The sequence below is a fragment of the Mustelus asterias genome, unplaced genomic scaffold, assembly GCF_964213995.1.
Source record: "Mustelus asterias unplaced genomic scaffold, sMusAst1.hap1.1 HAP1_SCAFFOLD_42, whole genome shotgun sequence".
Taxonomy (NCBI): Eukaryota; Metazoa; Chordata; class Chondrichthyes; order Carcharhiniformes; family Triakidae; genus Mustelus; species Mustelus asterias.
In genome coordinates, this window is record NW_027590119.1 from 579,589 (window position 1) to 598,619 (window position 19,031).

The following is a 19,031-nucleotide window of genomic DNA, read 5'->3' on the forward strand; positions in this document are numbered from 1 at the left end:
ATCGGTACGCCTAGGGTGCTGTTGGGAAGGGTGTTCAGGATTTTGATCAGAGCACATATATTGAGAAATCAGGATGGCGAGTTCCACATGGTGTTTGTTTGATGTCTCAACTGCTATTGTCCTTCTGCATGCAAACAGTCGTGGATCTGCAACATGCTGCTCAAGGAGCCTTGCTGAGTTCATCAAATGCGCCAGATGGTGCTCACTGCTGTTATTTATCCAAATATTCACACTGCTCAGCAGGCCCTCAGATATTGTATGCATGACGAAGGATCTTACAAATTCGTCCAAGTTCATAGTCCAATAGTTCACAAGGTAGAAGACTGATCAAAATGGTAGACGAGTAACAGCAGTCTTTCATTAAATTGCTGACACGTAAGCAAGTTTATGTGTGACAACAGCGTTTCTGTTTTGTTGTTAATAACAATGTCACTCGCAAGCAGCACTGCTTAAATTTGGACACCGGCTGAATAAATGAAAAGGTAACGGGTCAGTTTCAGTCTGGACATCAAAAGATCGAATGCGAGATGATAAATATTTCGCCTGACTTCATTGGTCCGGATCTGTCATTAGATACCAAATATTAACGATTTTATGCCGAAGCTTCGACATCTCTCCTGCCTATCGGTTGAAACTTCATGTTAGCCTGTGTCTTGAAGCGGGAAATTGGGTGAAAGCTGAGACTGTCTCTGCTTTTGCACACCATGACCGTGAGAATTCCCAGGCCGACCATATGTGCAGTATTTACCAAAAATTAGAATAGAGATTCACTGTTGTGATTCATCCAGAATTTATAAACATTATATACACTACTTTTGCAATGTCAACATGCCATTCAGAGCATAATCCGTGCTGAAGCTGATGATTCCACTGAATTTCATATAGATTTTTAAATTTGGCTGTTAATGATGCATAAACATTTAAAAGCTAATTATGTAATTAGAGTCGATTCGCACTCTTCGTGGATACTATGAATGTTGTTCTCATTGATTATCTAAAAGAGTACCCAGTAAATAGATTGTTTTCTCCCTTGTCATTTCCCACCCCTGTTCCAATGTTTACAACAGAAGGGTTCCAGTGCAGGCTTGTGAGGGGGGAACAATCAGCGGGAGTAGTATTGCACACATTTCAAGGCACAATCTACCTTCCAGATACAAACCATACAGAGGAGGAATGCCGAGAGGAGTACACTAAGTAGTTAACGTATTGTATTTAATATAGACAACATAGATCGACAACATTAGAACATAGAACATAGAACAGTACAGCAACAGAATAGGCCCTTCGGCCCACGATGTTGTGCCGAGCTTTATCTGAAACCAAGATCAAGCTATCCCACTCCCTATCATCCTGGTGTGCTCCATGTGCCTATCCAATATCCGCTTAAATGTTCCTAAAGTGTCTCACTCCAATATCACTGCAGGCAGTCCATTCCACACCCCAACCACTCTCTGGGTAAAGAACCTACCTCTGATATCTTTCCTATATCTCCCACCATGAACCCTATAGTTATGCCCCCTTGTAATAGCTCCATCCACCCGAGGAAATAGTCTTTGAACGCTCACTCTATCTATCCCCTTCATCATTTTATAAACCTCTATTAAGTCTCCCCTCAGCCTCCTCCGCTCCAGAGAGAACAGCCCTAGCTCCCTCAACCTTTCCTCATAAGACCTACCCTCCAAACCAGGCAGCATCCTGGTAAATCTCCTCTGCACTCTTTCCAGCGCTTCCACATCCTTCTTATAGTGAGGTGACCAGAACTGCACGCAATATTCCAAATGTGGTCTCACCAAGGTCCTGTACAGTTGCAGCATAACACCACGGCTCTTAAACTCCAACCCCCTGTTAATAAAAGCTAACACACTATAGGCCTTCTTCACAGCTCTATCCACTTGAGTGGCAACCTTTAGTGATCTGCGGGTATGGACCGCAAGATCTCTCTGTTCCTCCACAGTCTTCAGAGCCCTACCTTTGATCCTGTAATCCACATTTAAATTAGTCCTACCAAAATGAATCACCTCACATTGATCACGATTAAACTCCATTTCCCATTTTTCAGCCCAGCTTTGCATCCTATCTATGCCTCTTTGCAGTCTACAACATTGGACGCACTGCATAGGTATCTCTGCCGCCCCCATGACTGTTGCCATGCTATTCCCTCGAGGCACAGGGAATAACATTTGCAATTCATGTCATGTTTTATTTTGATCATAATTTAAATAACTTAACAAAAGGACGTAATATATATTTCACGGAATTCTAAATTTGCATTGGGTCCCCGCATAAATAAATGGATTAATGCAGGAACTCAAAAGTTGCAGCATTAGTCCACTTTCTTCAAGAATATAATTGGATTTGCTGAAACTTGAACCTTCTAAATAAATAACGCTCGCAATTCGGACATAAAGGAAAGTTACAACAGCGAGCAAATATAATAGGATGAAACTGGCTGAGATGGCAAATAGTAAAATAATGGACTTATTCCTTTTCTCCATCTCTGGATCATTCTGACTCTCTGCAATGCTCTGGGCTCGGAGTCTTCTGCGGGCTCGATTGGCTGCAACAATATGGTTGACAGTTAGAACATTGAGCATCAAAATAAGGACAAATGGGAGACAAGGTATTAAAATGGCATTTATGCTGCCATATGCGATCCATCCGGATGAAGTATTAAAATACTGATGTTAACTTGCAGTACCGAGGAATATTGTTAATGATAATGGAAGGTTCACAAGCAAAGAACAAGGGAATTTTTTTAGCACAGTGAACAAAACAGACAGTTCCTATCACCAAAGCTGAAATTTTCTTTTTGCAGTATTTTGTTTTTAGCCTTTGGCAACAAATAGCTATAAATCGATCGAAGGTGAAAGCGACTGTTAACCAGACAGAAGAATCCCTAACACCATATATCAGCACAAGACTGAGAGCAAAGGCTGGAGTGATTGAGAGGAAACTGAATGGAAAATATACACCCAAAATGCGATTTATTATCACCGCCAGGATCATGACCAGGAGATCTGTCACTGCCATGGACATCAAGTACAAAGAACAAAGAACAGTACAGCACAGGAAACAGGCCCTTCGGCCCTCCAAGCCTGTGCCGCTCCTTGGTCCAACTAGACCAATCGTTTGTATCCCTCCATTCCCAGGCTGCTCATGTGACTATCCAGGTAAGTCTTAAACGATGTCAGCGTGCCTGCCTCCACCACCCTACTTGGCAGCGCATTCCAGGCCCCCACCACCCTCTGTGTAAAAAACGTCCCTCTGATGTCTGAGTTATACTTCGCCCCTCTCAGCTTGAGCCCGTGACCCCTCGTGATCGTCACCTCCGACCTGGGAAAAAGCTTCCCACTGTTCACCCTATCTATACCCTTCATAATCTTGTATACCTCTATTAGATCTCCCCTCATTCTCCGTCTTTCCAAGGAGAACAACCCCAGTCTACCCAATCTCTCCTCATAGCTAAGACCCTCCATACCAGGCAACATCCTGGTAAACCTTCTCTGCCCTCTCTCCAATGCCTCCACGTCCTTCTGGTAGTGCGGCGACCAGAACTGGACGCAGTACTCCAAATGTGGCCTAACCAGCGTTCTATACAGCTGCATCATCAGACTCCAGCTTTTATACTCTATACCCCGTCCTATAAAGGCAAGCATACCATATGCCTTCTTCACCACCTTCTCCACCTGTGTTGCCACCTTCAAGGATTTGTGGACTTGCACACCTAGGTAGTAGGTGATGCATCCGGAGAGACCACATCTTCCTCGTGACAGGATCACAATTACTGCCAGATTAGCTGTGAGAGGGAAACATACCGAGTGAAAATGCAATCGTGATAAAGGAATGCTGAAGAAACATTTTTGAAAAATTTTCAGATTGGACATCAGCAAACTAAAAGCAGAGCCAGCATTTCAGGTTTGTGATCTAACGGTTTCATTGGAGAAAACGGATGCTAATGTTTAATAAATCCACAATACTGCTCTGTACTCCCAGGAAGAATGCCGGCTCAGTCCTACAGTAAACACGTTACTTCATACTTTGTGACTCAGTTAAATGAAAGACAATGAGTTATTTTCGCATTCACTGAGGCAGAACACGTTTTGGCTGGAATATTGGGGAGAATTAAAAAAGAAAACGCAATAATAGAGCGACATCTGAATTGAGCAGCAAGGCATCAGAAGGTGTTTTCTGGGAAAAGATACTAAATGCTTTCGATGCGAACAAATCCTGGAAAACACATCAATGCGCAGAAGCATTTTGGGACAAAAAGTACGTGACCAGGAACTCTTGAACTGTAATGATCAGAAGGTAAAGGAATAGTGATTCACGGGAACAAGAAAAGCTACCAACATATCGGAAATATTCATTGTAAGTTGGACGTCTATCGCTTCACAGTGAAACGGCATGTTTTCAAAACGTATTTTACCACTGAGAGAATTATACACTGCCCAGGATGCCATATATTTTCTCAGCCGATAAACTGAGGACCCATGCGATAAAATGCGACACAGATTCAAGAAGTGCACACTGATCTTATTCCAGCTCAATGTAAATAAGCATAAATAAAATAATGCAGTAGCTGTGTCTAGAATATGTTACAAGTATGGTAATTGTGTGATGATTCATACAAGGTAACATCGCTGGATAAACATTAGAAATGCAGATGCATCGTGGTGATATTGCGGTACTTCCCTCCTAATAATCATGTAAATGAACAGAAGGACACAGGAAATGAGATATGATAACTGTAAATGGGAACAATTTCTAACCATGTGGTCACAGGAACATTATATATTGTCAAAGTATAAAACAGAAACCAGAAATGGGAAGAAATTATGATAAAGGAAAGAAATAACACCGTTAAAAGGAAGCAAATCCAGCAATCGTGCAAGTAAATAAAGAACACAGATCAAATAAGCTTACAAGACAGGAACAGGCCCTTGGGTCCTCCAGGCCTACGCCGACCACGCTGTTCATCTGAACTAAAACCCCTGACTATATTCCTTTATTCCCAACCATTCATGTACTTGTCAAGACGCCCCTGAAAAGTCACTATCGTATCTGCTTCCACTTACTCCTCCAGTAGTGAGTTCCAGGCACCCACCACTCTCTGTGTAAGAACATACCTCGTACATATCCTTTTAAACCATGCTCCTCGCACCTTAAACCTATGCCCCCTTGTGATTGACTCTTAAACCCTGGGAAAAAGCTTCTCACTATCCACTCCTTCCATTTTCTTCATAATCTTGTCGACTTCTATCAGGTCGCCCCTCAACCTGCGTCGTTTCAGTGAGAACAAACCAGCTTTCTCCAACCTCTCCTCATAGCTAATGCTTTCCATACCAGGCAACATCATGGTAGGTATTTTCTTTACCCTCTTCAAAGCCTCCACACCCTTCTGCCAGTGTGGCGACCAGAAAGAGACACAAGATTCCAAGTGCGGCCTAACTAAGGTTCCAGAAAGCTGCAATATTACTTGCGGATTTTAAACTCAATGCCCCGGCTGATGAAGGCAAGCACGCCGCATGTCTTCTTGACTACCTTCTCTATCTGCGTTGCCACTTTCAGTAACCTGTGTACCAGTACACCCAGACCCCTCTTTCTATCGATACTCTTAAAGGCTCTACCATGTACTGGATATTTTCCATCTGTATTAGACCTTCCAAAATCAAGTACGTCACATTTGTCCGGATTAAACTCCATCTGCCATCTCTCCGCCCAAGTCTCGAACCGAATTATTTCCTGCTGTATCCCCTGACGGTCATCACTGCTGTCTGCAATTCCACCAACCTTTGTGACGTCCACATAAATACAAATCAAACCAGTTATATTATTCTCCAAATCATGTGCATATATTACAAACAGCAATGGTCCCAGCACTGATCCCTGAGGAACACCTGTAGCAACAGCCTTGGAATTAATTAGATTGGTAAAGTGGAACATTAAACAGAAAATTGTTATTTCTTAAAATTCAACGACTATATTGCAAAATGCGATAGAAAGGGAAGTTGTCGCAGTGAAATTAACAGATCATGTTGGATATGAATGCCAGTATGATAAAAAAAATAATAACACTTCCAGGGAACGGGGGCGGTGATGAGCTGAAATCAGAAAGCAATAGCAGCGATTGACAATGATTTCCGTACCGAATACTTCATGAAATGTGCTTACCTGGAATCCCGATCACTGCAAGCACGGGATAGTAAATGACAAAGACCAACCCTTTTGGTAATCCATGCATTTCTGTCAGCAGCTGCCAGTTTATTCTGCTCGACAATTAGAGATTGACAGATATATAACCTAGGCCAGGCTTCAGGGAGTTCATTTGATCTTTTGCAATAATTACACTAATTGAAATAAACAACTTGAAGCTGGGTCTGCTTTGAAAATCTTCATGCTTTGATGAAGTGGAAAAAAAACTTTTCAAGGTCGCTGACACAGTTCTGAAGTAAATTGCTCAGAATGTACAGTATGAGAACTGTAACATTCACCAGCATGCAGACGAAATAGACAGTAGCATGGGGGGATTCTCACGTCATGAAGTTTCACCATCAGATATAACTGAGCAGAGCTGTTCTGGCCCAAAAGTAATAATCAGCCAATGTCTCGCTCCAGATTATTATTCCCTCTGTGTGATCACCGATCCAGTGCGTTAGATCGACCTCAAACTTTGCGTGTCAACACGTCCAGTTTGTTATTGTCTCTTCCATTGCATATTAGCCGATCTCAGTTTCATGTTATTCAAAATGAACAGGTCAAGATTATGCTCATCAGGTCCATTTTCGGAGTTGCACATGATTTGGGCATTTTCAGTTCAGTGCTTTTGCATTCAGCGTGGACAGGCCCCGTTCAGTACGTTTACTTTCAGTAAAATCTCGCCCAATCCAGCATAGTTACATGTTGTCATAAAGGATCAGGCCGGCACAGAGACGGTCATTAATTGCAGCTTCATTCCAGCAAGATTGTACAAAAACCGGGCGACGTCCACTTCAGCACAATTAGATTTAACGCAAGAAGGCTCCAGTCAGTCCCATTACTTTCAATATCAACGTATCCACTTTCTGCTTAGATCCCGGAAATTATGACTATCATTGTCGAATGTCCCGCCTGAACAAGGTTAAAGAATGGTGGACTTGTCTCCGGAACACCCATGCACACCCTACCATCCCGCAGCCCCAACCTCTTCCCTGCCCCTTATAATTGCGGCAAACCGAACCAGAAAACCAGTTCAGTGATTTTCGGCTGCGAGCATTGACGAGTTCGCTGAATGAAAATTATTTGGAGACAACACGTGCAATTTCAGTTCAGCGTGTTTTCATTCAGTTTGCGCGTGTCGAGCTCAGGACTGTTTCAGTGGAATGTGCAGGGCCAGCTCATTGAAAATGTACATTTATCACTTTCCCCATTTGCAAATCACTGGCCATAATCCTCTCCATTTGTGAATGGGCAGTCAGTTACCTGATCTCATCTGAATGATCTGTCTTTCTTCTGTGAACTGAGAACCAACAACTCTCACAACTGAGATTCGATGAGCGTATTCTCACAGGGAAAATAAAATCATCTCTTTTAACTCCACCTGATTCTGACAAATAGAAGGTGTTGCCCTATGTACGCTCCTGTGTCCCAGCAACGTCGGTCTCTTCTTTTATGACATCTGAAACATTCGTTTTGTTCACGAAGACAAGCTGGAGCAGGAGAAGGAGGATGAGGGGCGGCGAGGGGGCGAGGTGGACGTCCTGCCGAATGGGGAGTCAGGGTAAAGAGGGCAGGCGGCGATGGCAGTTGTCCGGCAGGGAAGGGCAATAAGGGATGTCTTAATCGCAGCCCAATTCACATAGTTGGTGCTGTGCAATGAGGAGGCTGCAACCAACACGCATCCACGCACCCCAGGAGCAACTGCAGCCGCCATTCCCCCTTCAAAGCGACCAGGGCCCTCAAACCACATTAACCTTCCCCAGCCTCTGTCACCCAACACCCTGTCCCCCAGAAACATCCAAACATGTTAATGCGCCGGGCTGGCAAGGTTGTGAGTCTTGGTTGAAGGCTGGAGGACGATGACGACTCGATGTTGTGCACACTGGGATCCTACCCCTTGTGCCTCTCAAGTCTGACTCCTACATGTTCTCTGAATGCACGCTGTCACCCTGGCCCACGTAGCAGCAAGGGTTGGGGGCACGAGTTTGTGGGATAATCAGTGAGCATGAGGTGCACTGGGTTAGGCACTGTGTAACATGTGGCTGAGTCTCACAAGGCACAACAGTCAACACCTCTGTGCATGAAAACCCCCGGACACAAAGGGGCAATTTAGAATGCCAAATTAACCTAACCAGCGCATCTTTGGACTGGGTTATCAACTGGGATTCAAACAATATGAGGGTTTCTGAGGGAGAAGAATTCATTCTGTGAGTCCAGGAAAATATTTTCAACAAATTAGTGACAAACCCAAAAAAGAAAAGATGAAATTCTTAACCTAGTTTTGGGAACGAAGAAGGGCAAGTGGGTGAAGTGGGAGTCGATGACCATATCAGGGATAGTGATCACATTCAGTTGGATTCAGCCTTACCATGCAAAAGGACAGAGACAAAGCAGGAACAAAAGTTTCGAACTAAGAGAAGACAATGTTTTCAGGAATGAGAAGGGACTTGCCTGGCGTGGGCTGGACAACACTGATCGGGGATAAACCAGTGGAAAACCAGTCGGAAACACGAAAAAGTGTGATCGGGAATCATAGAAACCCGACAGTGCAGATGGAGGTAATTTGAGTCATCATCAACCCACCTAACCAGCCCATCTTTGGATTGTTGAAGGAAACTGGAACACCCAGAGGAAAATGACGCAGACACGGGGAAAATGTCTAAGCTCCACTCAGTCAGTCACCCATGTTGTTGTGAGAAAATGTACGAAGTAAACATGTCCCCTCCAAAAATAAGAGTGGTTCTGCTAATTCTAGATCCCCTGATTGTCTGCAAGAATACAGGGGACGGTCAAACAGAAAAGGAAAGTGTCCGATAGACACAAAGCAGGAATCACTGCAGATAGCCTCGATGAATATAGGAAGGGCAGGAGCAAAGTGAAAAGGAATTAAGGAAATCTAAGAGAGGGCACGAAAAATGGTTATCAAGTAAAGTTAAAGAAAACCCAAAGATGTTTTGCCAATATCTTAATGGTAAACGTTAAGGCAAAAGTGTGACCTATCAGCAATGAAGAACAGAACGTCTGTGTAGATGCAGAGGATGTGGGAAGGATTTTAAATGGATATTTTGTCTCAGTATTTACAATGCAAAGGGGTGATGCAGATTTTGCCCTGGAGGAACGCTGAGGTATTGGACGGAGCAAGCTGAAAGGGATTTCTCGAAGGGCCAGATGGACTGTTTCCGAGGCTGCTGAAAGAGAATCATAGAATCCTACAGTGCCAAAGGAGGCCATTTGGCACATCGAGTCTGCACCGACCACAATTCGATGCAGGCCTTATCCCCATAACCCCATGCATTTACACGAGCTAGTCTCACTGACACTGAGGTGAAATTGATCATGGCCAATCCAACTAACCCGCATATCTTTGTACTATGGGAGGAAACCGGAACATCCGGAGGAAACCCATGCAGACACGGGGAGAATGTGCAAACTCCACAAAGACAGTGACCCAAGCTGGGAATCAAACCCGGGTCCATTGCACTGAGAAGCAGCAGTGCTAACCAAATTGCCACCATGCCGAGGTCTGGGATGAGATCGCAGATGCTCTGAGAATGATTTTCCAATCCTCACTAGATAACAAGTAAACCGTTTTGGATCCTTTGGGGGATTGCCTATCAGAGGATAACAGCAGCAGCATACAGAACAGTGGCACCACGGCTGGCCCTGGTGTTAAGCAGAGACGGACAAAGAGCACTCGAGCAAGAGTTAAAGGGCACGCTATAATTCGGGGGAAAGATGGGCATTTCTGTGTACGTGAAAGAGACTCCAGGATGTTGCCTCTCAGGCGCCACATTCCAGGATGTCGCTAAACGGGCAGAACGCATTCTGAAGGGAGAGAGTGAACAGCCAGAAGTCATGGTACATATGGGTACTCACGACCATGGAAGGAAGAGTGACGAGGTCCTGCAGCAGTAGTTTAGGGAATTAGGCATACATTTAAAATGCAGGACCTCGAGGGTTGTAATCTCAGGACTACTCCCTGTGCCACGTGCCGGTGAGGCTCGAAATAGGAAGATACTTCAGCTCAGCATATGGCTAAACAGCTGGTGTCGGAGGGAGGGCTTCCGACATCTGGAGCATTGCGTTCTCTTCCAGGACAGGTGTTGCATCTAAACTGGAGGGGCAGGAAAATTCTGGCCGGAAGGTTTGCTAGTGTCACACGGAAGGATTTAAAGTAGTTTGGCAGCGGTATGGGAACCAAAGCAAAGGTGAATTAACTGAAGGGGCACGAGAGAGTAGGGCCAGTAAGACTCAGAGGAACAGCAGGCAGGGCGTGGTTGCTGATCAACGAGGGTCTGGTGGACTGAAGTGCATTTGTTTCAATGTGACAAGTGTAACAGGTAAGGCAGATGAACTTAGAGCTTGGATTGGTACTTGGAACTATGATGTTGTTGCCATTACGGAGACTTGGTTAAGGGAGGGACAGTACTGGCAGCTTAACATTCAGGATACAAATGTTTGAGGTGGGATATAAAAGAGGGGAATATAAAAGGGGTGGAGGAGTTGCATTACTGGTTAAGGAGAATATCACAGCTGTACTTCCGGGGGGGGAGGGGTTGTGGGGGGGGGGGGGGCACCTCAGAGGGCTCATTCTGTGAGGCAATATGGGTCGAGCTCAGGAATAGGAAGGGTGTAGTCACAGTGTTGGGGGTTTTCTAGAGGCCTCCCAACAGGCAGCGGGAGATAGAGGAACAGATATGGAGGCAGATGTTGGCAAAGTGTAAAAATAACAGGGTTGTTGTGGTGGGAGAATTTAACTTCTCCGATATTGACTGGTACTCACTTAGTGTTCGATGAGTGAATGGGACATATTTTGTGCGGATCATCCAGGAGAGCTTCTTGAAACAGCATGTAGATAGTCCAACTAGGGAAGGGGCCGTACTGCACCTGGTATTGGGGAATGAGCCCGGTCAGGTGTCCGACGTTTCTGTACAGGGGCAGTTCGAGAAGACTGGCCACAAATCAGTAAGCTTTAAGGTAATGATGGATGAGGATACGTGTAATCCTCACGTGAAGGTGCTAAATTGGGTGAAAGGTTAATTACAGAAATGTATGGCAGGAACTAAGGAATGTAGATTGGGGACAGATATTTGAGGAGAAAGAAACATCTGACATGTGGGGGCCTTTCAAGTGTAAGTTGATAGGAATTCAGGACCGGCATATTATTGTAATAATGAAGGATAAGTACGGCAAAGATACTAGAGGGCTCGGTAGTATTGAGGAAGCGCGTGGGGGGAGGGGGGTGTTGCAGAAGGACTTGGAAAGGTGAGGCGAGTGGGTAAAGAAGTGGCAGATGGAATACAATGTGGAAAAGTGAGAGGTTATGCATTTTGGAAGGAGGAAAAGAGGCATAGACAATTTTCTAAATGGGAAAATGCTTAGAAAATCAGAAACACAAAGGGACGTGGGAGTCATTGTTCAAGATTCTCTTAAGGTTAACGTGCAGGTTCAGTCGGCAGTTGGACAGGCAAATGCAATATTAGTATTCATGTCGAGAGGGCGAGAATGCAAGAGCAGGAATTTACTTCTGAGGCTGTATATGGCTCGGGTCAGACCCTATTTGGAGTATGGTGAGCAGTTTTGGGCCCCATGTCTGAGGAAGGTGTGCTGGCCTTGGAAAGGGCCCAGAGGAGGTTCAAAAGAATGATCCCTGGAATGAAGAGCTTGACGGAAGAGGAATATTTGAGGACTCTAGGTCTGTGTTCGTTGGAGTTTTGAAGGATGAGGGGGATATTATTGAAACTTACAAGATACTGCGAGGCCTGGATAGAGTGGAAGCAGAGAGGATGTTTCCACGAGTGTGAAAAACTTGAACCAGAGGGCAGAACCCCAGGCTAAAGGGATGATCCTTTAGAATAGAGATGAGGAGGAATTTCTTCTGCCAGAGAGTGGTGAATCTGTGGAACTCTTTGCCGCAGAACGCTGTGGAGGCCAAGTCATTGAGTGTCTTTAAGACAAAGATAGATAGGTTCTTGATGAATAAGGGGATCAGGGGTTAAGGGATAAAGGCAGGAGCATGGGGATGAGAAAGATATCAGCTATTATTGAATAGTGGAGCAGACTCAATGGGCCGCATGGCCTAATTCTGGTCTGATATCTTATGGTCTTATGGTCTTATGGCAAGCTTCGGGAACCTTGGATAACGAGAGCCTAGTCAAAGCGAAAAAGGAAGAATTTGTCAAGGCTCGGAGGCTGGGAACACACGAAGCAAGTTTGGAATACTCGGAAAGTAAAAAGAAACTTAAGCAGGGTGGCAGGAGGGATAAAAGGGGTCACAAAAAATCATTGGCCAGCAGGATGAAGGAACATCACAAGGTTTGTTATACATATATAAAGAGCAAGGGGGTAGCGAGGGAGCAGGTTGGCCCACTCAAGGACAAGGGAGGGAATCTATGCGTGGAGCCAGAGGAAATGGGCGAGGTATTAAATTAGTACCTTGCGTCAGTATTCACCAAGGAGAAGGACTTGGTGGATGATGAGTCTGGGGAAGGGTTTGCAGATAATTTGGAACATGTAGAGATCAAAATGTTGGAGGTATTGCGGTTCTTGAGAAACATTAAAGTAGACAAGTCCCCAGGACCTGATGGGATAGACCCCAGAATACTGAGAGGCGCAAGGGAGGGAATTGCTGGGGTCTTGGTAGAAATCTTTGTATCCTTACTGGCTACAGGAGAGGCCCTCGAGGATTGGAGAATAGCCAGTGTTCTTCCTTTGTTTAAGAAGGATAGCAAGGAGAAGCTAGGTAATTGCAGGCCGGTGAGCCTTATGTCAGTGGAAGGGAAATTTTTGGAGAGGATTCTTCGAAACAGGAATGACTGCATCTTGGAAAAAAAGTGGACGTATTAGGGAGAGGCAACCTGTTTTTTGTGAAGAGGCGGTCGTGTCTCACTAACTTGATCGAGTTTTTCGAGAAAATTACGAAGATGATTGATGAGGGTAGGGCAATGGATGTTGTCTACATAGACTTCAGTCAGGCCTTTGACAAGGTCCCTCATTGCAGACGGTACGGAAGGTGAAGCTGCAAGGGCTCAGAGGTGAGCTGGCAAGATCGATACAAGATGGCTCGGTTTTCGAAGACAGAGGGTAGCAGTGGACGGGTGCATTTCTGAATGGAGAGTAGTGACAAGTGGCGTTCTTAAGGATTCAGTGCTGGGATCTTTGCTGTTTGTAATACATATAAATGATTTGGAGAAAAATGTAACTGGTTTGATTCGTAACATCGTGGATGACAGAAAGGTGGGAGGAATTGCAGATAGCGATGAGGCTGTCAGACGATACAGCAGGACATAGAGTGGTTGGAGACTTGGGCGGAGAGATGGTAGATGGAATTAAATCCGGACAAATGTGAGGGAATGCACACTGATGGGAAATATGCACTAAATGGCAGAACCCTAAAGAGATTGGCAGAGGAATCTGGGTGTACAGGGACACAGGCCACTGAAAGTGGCAATGCAGGTGGAGAACATAAGAACATAAGAACATAAGAAATAGGAGCAGGAGTAGGCCATCTCGCCCCTCGAGCCTGCCCCGCCATTCAATAAGATCATGGCTGATCTGACGTGGATCAGTACCACTTACCCGCCTGATCCCCATAACCCTTAATTCCCTTACCGATCAGGAATCCATCCATCCGCGCTTTAAACATATTCAGCGAGGTAGCCTCCACCACCTCAGTGGGCAGAGAATTCCAGAGATTCACCAGCCTCTGGGAGAAGAAGTTCCTCCTCAACTCTGTCTTAAACCGACCCCCCTTTATTTTGAGGCGGTGTCCTCTAGTTTTAACTTCCTTACTAAGTGGAAAGAATCTCTCCGCCTCCACCCTATCCAGCACCCGCATTATCTTATAAGTCTCCATAAGATCCCCCCTCATCCTTCTAAACTCCAACGAGTACAAACCCAATCTCCTCAGCCTCTCCTCATAATCCAAACCCCTCATCTCCGGTATCAACCTGGTGAACCTTCTCTGCACTCCCTCCAATGCCAATATATCTATCCTTCCTCATAGAAGGGGACCAATACTGCACACAGTATTCCAGCTGCGGCCTCACCAATGCCCTGTCCAGGTGCATCAAGACATCCCTGCTTTTATATTCTATCCCCCTCGCGATATAGGCCAACATCCCATTTGCCTTCTTGATCACCTGTTGTACTTGCAGACTGGGCTTTTGCGTCTCATGCACAAGGACCCCCAGGTCCCTTTGCACGGTAGCATGTTTTAATTTGTTTCCATTGAGATAGTAATCCCATTTGTTATTATTTCCTTCAAAGTGTATAACCTCGCATTTCTCAACGTTATACTCCATTTGCCATATCCTCGCCCACTCACTCAGCCTGTCCAAATCTCTCTGCAGATCTTCTCCGTCCTCCACACGATTCACTTTTCCACTTATCTTTGTGTCATCTGCAAACTTCGTTACCCTACACTCCGTCCCCTCCTCCAGATCATCTATATAAATGCTAAATAGTTGCGGCCCGAGTACCGATCCCTGCGGCACGCCACTAGTTACCTTCCTCCAACCGGAAAAACACCCATTTATTCCGACTCTTTGCTTCCTGTCGGATAGCCAGTCCCCAGTCCACTTTAACACACTACCCCCAACTCCGTGTGCCCTAATCTTCTTCAGCAGCCTTTTATGGGGGACCTTATCAAACGCCTTTTGGAAATCCAAAAACACCGCATCCACCGGTTCTCCTCCATCAACCGCCCTAGTCACATCTTCATAAAAATCCAACATGTTCATCAAGCACGACTTTCCACTCATGAATCCATGCTGCGTCTGATTGATTGAACCATTTCTATCCAGATGCCCTGCTATCTCCTCTTTAATAATGGATTCCAGCATTTTCCCTACTACAGACGTTAAGCTGACCGGCCTATAGTTACCCGCCTTTTGTCTCCTTCCTTTTTTAAACAGCGGCGTAACATTAGCCGTTTTCCAATCAACCGGCACTACCCCAGAATGCAACGAGTTTTGATAAATAATCACTAACGCATCCACTATTACCTCTGACATTTCTTTCAATACCCTGGGATGCATTCCATCCGGACCCGGGGACTTGTCCACCTTCAGTCCCATTAGTCTACCCAGCACTGCCTCTCTGGTAACATTAATTGTATTAAGTATTTCTCCTGCTGCCAACCCTCTATCGTTAATATTTGGCAAACTATTTGTGTCCTCCACCGTGAAGACCGACACAAAAAACTTATTTAAAGACTCAGCCATATCCTCATTTCCCACTATTAACTCCCCCCTCTCGTCCTCCAAGGGTCCAACATTCACTCTAGCCAGTCTATTCCTTTTTATATATTTATAAAAACTTTTACTTTCATTATTTATATTAATTGCTAGCCTAACTTCATAGTCTATCCTTCCTTTCTTTATCGCTTTCTTAGTCTCTCTTTGTTGTTTCTTAAATTTTTCCCAATCACTTGTTTCTCCACTATTTTTGGCCACTCTGTACGCAGCTGTTTTTATTTTAATACTCTCCTTTATTTCCTTCGTTATCCTCGGCTGGTTCTCCCTTTTCTTACAATCCTTGTTTTTTGCTGGAATATATTTTTGCTGAGAACTGAAAAGGATCTCCTTAAAAATCCTCCACTGTTCCTCAGCTATCCTACCTGCCAGCCTGCTCTCCCAGTCTACCTTAGCCAATTCATCCCTCATCCTATCATATTTCCCTCTATCCAAACAGAGGACACTGGTTTGGGACCAAACTTTCTCCTCTTCCATCTGAATCAGAAATTCGACCATATTGTGGTCACTAGACCCAAGAGGGTCCTTCACAATAAGATCCTTAATTCTACCTACCTCGTTACACAATACCAGATCCAAAATAGCTCGTTCCCTCGTCGGTTCCGTAACATGCTGTTCAAGGAAACTATCCCGACAGCATTCTAAGAACTCTTCCTCCATTCCACCCTTACCGACTTGAGTCTGCCAGTAAATGTGCATGTTGAAGTCCCCCATGATTATTGCCATTCCGTTTTTACACGCATCCCTTATCTGCTTGTTTATAGCCCTCCCTACCTCAACATTATTATTTGGGGGCCTATATACCACACCTACTAGTGTCTTTCTCCCTCTACTATTCCTCATCTCTACCCATAATGATTCCACGTTTTGTTCCTCAGAGCCTATGTCATCCCTCAGCACTCCCCTGATATTATCTCTTATTAATAGCGCGACCCCACCACCTTTTCCTTCCTGTCTATTCTTCCTAAACGCCTGATACCCCTGGATATTCATCTCCCAGTCCTGGTCACCTTTCAGCCACGTTTCTGTAATGGCCACTTGATCGTACCCACTTGTGCTGATTTGCACCATCAACTCATTTACCTTGTTCCGAATGTTTCGTGCATTCAGGCAAAGTGTCCTTATTCCAGCTTTTATCTGGACCCGCTTTGCTGAGTCGCGAACAGCCTCTCCCTCTACTCCCTTATCTAAATTACCGCCTTCATTCACTTGCACCCTCTCCTCTACCATTAATTTTGTAATTCCCCTTACCCCTGCATCCTCCCCCCCCCCCCCCCCCCCCCCCCCATCAATTAGTTCCTTGATCCTAGTCAACTCTTCTAGCTCCCCTCCTCTTGGAGAAGGCAGTCAAAAAAGCAGAAGACATGCTTGCCTTCATCGGCTGGGGCATTGAGTTTAAAAATTGGCAAGTCATGTTGCAGCTTTCTATGAACTTAGTTAGGCCACACTTGGAAAATAGTGTTCAAATCTGGTTGCCACACCACCAGAAGGATGTGGAAGCTTTTGAGAGGGTACAGAAAAGAGTTACTAGGAAGTTGCCTGGCATGGAGGGCATTAGCTATGAGGAGAGCTTGGAATGACTTGGTTTGCTCTCACTGGAACGATGGAGGTTGAGGGGCGCCTTGATAGAAGTCTACAAGATTATGAGAGGCATGGACAGAGTGGATACTCAGAAGCTTTTTCCCAGGGTGGAAGAGTCAATTACTGGGGAGCATAGGTATAAGGTGCTGAGGGGCAAGATTAAAAAGAGATATACGATGCACGTTTTTGACACAGAGGGCGGTGGGAGCCTGGAACTCGGTGTCGGCGAAGGTAGTGGAAGCAGATACGATCATGACTTTTAAGGCGTCTTGACAAATATATGGTTAGTTTGGGAATAGAGGGATATGGTCCCCGGAAGACTGGCGGGTTTTAGTTCAGTCGGGCAGCAGGGTCGGTCCAGGATTGGAGAGTCGAAGGGACTGTTCTTTTTCTGTAATTTTCTTTGCTCTTTGTTCTTATACGCATGTCTGCATATTTACATTCTAACTGCACCGAATCCCTACTGATTGCGACTGAGTGAGTGGATCAGCGTACAGTCTGCCTGTGAAGGGAGAGGAATAAAATATTAAGAGTTAATGTAAATTTGTTGCTATCTGCGATAGTTTGTGCAACCTCCCATCTAAGCATCATAATGTATATTTGGGGTCGTTAATAAAATTGCCATCCATGTCTATTGACAAGTTTTTCTGTCTTGATGAGCATTATCTAATACTTACTGTACAAAAGCGCCGCCAGTATGGTCAGAAACATGCCTGGCTGAATCCGTTTCAGTGAATGGGAATGGAATGAGTCAGATTGAGAAGGAGGGAAATCGGGCTCTGTTCAGCTGATTGTAATGAGTGTGTGTGGTGGCGGGGGGTCGGGTGTCGGGGGTGGCCGGGGGAGGGGGGGGGGGTGGCGGTGGGGGCGGGGGGGGGATTGTGACGTCCCAGTCTACCATCCATGCAGGCTTCAGTGACAATATCACGTGAGTTTTGACGCCCGGGCTTGACTGTGGCGCCCTCTGCTGGAGGATTCTGTTTATGGAATTTAGCTGTTGAGTGGATTCAGGTTTTACGACATTGCAGACCAAAAAACAAATGTAGTTCAGAAATCTAAGCTGGAGTTCCTTAGATACTGTCTTTGTTACTACTGGTATCTATTTGGAAAAATGATGCAAAATTTGCAGAAATCATTGCTGGAGTTCCCTGCTCAAGTCCTGAGTACGATGAATTCGATAGAACGCGAAGACTTCCGAGTCAGTGCTGAGTTTATCAAACAGAATCGTGCCAAGGATTAGCAGAATAATTTGGTTTATCTTGCTTACAAGCAAGAAGATACAAAAGCGACACAAAGGATGTGTTCAAAATTTTGCCCTTTTGAGAGAGTAAAATGTGAGATAGAACACAGAACAGTACAGCACAGTACAGGCCCTTCGGCCCTCAATGTTCTGCGGAGCTTTGTCCGAAACCAAGATCAAGCCATCCCACTCCCTATCATTCTGATGTGCTCCATGTGCCTATCCAATAGCCGCTTGAAAGTTCCTAAAGTGTCCGACTCCACTATCACAGCAGGCAGTCCATTCCACACCCCAACCACTCGCTGAGCAAAGAGAACCTACGTCGGACATGCCTCCTATATATCCCACCATGAACCTTACAGTTATGCCCCTCGTAACAGCTACATCGACCCGAGGAAATAGGCTCTGAACGTCCACTCTATCTATCCCCCTCATCATCTTATAAACCTCGATTAAGTCGCCTCTCATCCTCCTCTGCTTTAAAGAGAAAAGCCCTAGCTCCCTCAACCTTTCCTCATAAGACCTACCCTCCAAACCAGGCAGCATCCTGGTAAATCTCCACTGCACTCTCTCCAATGCTTCCACATCCTTCTTATAGTGAGGTGGCCAGGACTGCACACAATATTCCAAACGTGGTCTCACCAAGGTCCTGTACAGTTGCAGCATAACCCCACGGCTCTTAAACTCAAACCCCCTGTTAATGAACGCTAACACACTATAGCCCTCCTTCACTGCTCTATCCACTTGAGTGGCAACCTTCA